Source organism: Colobus angolensis, unplaced genomic scaffold, assembly GCF_000951035.1.
Source record: "Colobus angolensis palliatus isolate OR3802 unplaced genomic scaffold, Cang.pa_1.0 Scaffold53, whole genome shotgun sequence".
In the NCBI taxonomy this organism is placed as follows: Eukaryota; Metazoa; Chordata; class Mammalia; order Primates; family Cercopithecidae; genus Colobus; species Colobus angolensis.
The window spans coordinates 12,711,567-12,713,477 of record NW_012118821.1 but is presented as its reverse complement, the minus strand read 5'-3'; the positions used below and the strand labels follow the sequence as shown (position 1 = coordinate 12,713,477).

At 39.4% G+C, this 1,911-nt stretch overlaps 1 long non-coding RNA gene across 1 annotated transcript; it reads right to left on the bottom strand.

Annotated features, from left to right (window-relative positions):
• Positions 1–1,380: 1,380 nt before the first annotated feature.
• On the bottom strand, positions 1,381–1,908 carry LOC105525365. Its single transcript, XR_001003912.1, has 2 exons — positions 1,660–1,908; positions 1,381–1,548 (listed from the first exon to the last, which is right to left on the bottom strand). It is a non-coding gene; the product is annotated as an uncharacterized LOC105525365 (long non-coding RNA).
• Between the last annotated feature and the right edge of the window lie 3 nt (positions 1,909–1,911).

Here is a 1,911-nt window from a genome sequence, read left to right as displayed (position 1 = left end):
AAACATAATATATAAATACATAATATATACATGTGTATATATGTATCATATATAATATATACATATAATATATAATATACACCATACATATAACATACACAATATATAATATACACTATATAATATGGTATATATTATATATGCATATAATATATAATATATACAACATATACATAGATACTATATACATATATTATATATACACACATAATATATACACATATATACGTATATGTACATATATAATATATAACACACACACATATATAATATATACATATATAACACATACATATATTATGTATGTACACATTATATATACACATAAACACAGTACTATCCACGGTAACAGGCAGCAATTGGTGGTCTTGGAACATACCCCTGAGGATAAGGGGTTACTGTAGTTTTTTGTACTACATTTACAAAGTTTCTGTAAATTCAGAATTATTTCAAAGTTAAAAGTTAATAAAGAGACACTAACTGCAACTCATTTTAGACAAATCTCAGAATCAAAGCTATACTCATCACAAAAACCAGAAAGTTGAATTTTGGTAACCTCATGGGGGACATTCCCTCGCCGAGTTTCAGGATAGTCAGTGTTTTACTTTTTATTGTTGTTATTGCAGGAGAACCCTAGTATTTAAAATAAAGCAAAATAACTCTTATGTGCAGTCCTAACACAGATGCATAAAAGCAGATGTGCAGTTAAAACTTGCATTAATCAGCCTTTCAAAAGTAGCCCCAGAGCGCCTAAGATGTCCTGGAATCACAACATTTTATTATAGAAAGGATTCCAGGGATTTTCAGCCAAAACTACATTATTTTATAAATGAATTAACAATTACCTTTGGTCTGAAAACAAACATATATGTGTCTATTCATTTAATGATAAAATTTTAACAAACACTTGTCTCTCAAAGTCAACATTCATGCATGCAACATGCTGTTTTTCCTTCTTCAGGTCTTGGAATAGAATGTCCCTTTTCAAGTTAATGAGACAATATCTTTGTGTATTTGGAGACATTTAATTTCTCAGAGATTATATGCACGCTCTTTTAAAAATGCAACTTGAAGGCAAACAATAATCTCTTGTGCTTTTCCTTTCTTATTCTAGGTTTTGCTACAAATAAAAAGTAGTACAATATTTCTTACCAATTCACCCAAGAAGCAACTTTGTAAGAGTCACTGAGCCAGGTATAGAAAGACCTGATTTTTGCGATTCAAGAGCTCGTCCTCTGGTAAACCGAGTGCTAAGAAGTGCCGGCCGACTGCCCTGCAGGCTCAACAGGAACACAGAGAATAGAGAAACGGGGAAGGCGTGTGTTCGAAACCCAGGTCTGCTCAGCAGCCAAGTAAGTCGGAGTGAGAAAAAGTAAAGTGTTTAACATCGATTTTTCAATATTCATTTGTTTACAATGCGTCACATTCTGTTCCTAGATAGGGTTAACCTCTGAAGACCTCAGATTTCGCTGCTTTTCCTCGCCGTGGAGCGGGAACGAAATGGGCATCCCGGCCTCCGCGATGCGCGCTCGTGCCCGGGCCGGAGGACTGCGGGGCCGAGGATTTGGGAAGGGAGGAAAATACCCACATTTTTAAAAAATTGGGTAGCCTTGTATGCCCCCCACTCCCCCGCCGCACTGGAATTTATCCTAAACTTACTTTCATTTACATTAAAACAGGACGGTTTGACTCTACCAAACCCAATACTGCATCTGTGAGGCTCCTTCTGGCACAAACCCGAACGAACCGCGGGAACCGCCGCCTCCGCGGGCGCCTGAGATCTGGGGTCCCCTCCGCACCCGGTCTCCCCGCTCCAGCCCCAGCCCCCGCATGCGCCCCAGGAAGGCACCGCCGAGCGCCGGGTCCTCGCAGGGTCCGGGAGACTCCGCGGACCGGAGGCGGGATGGGGGG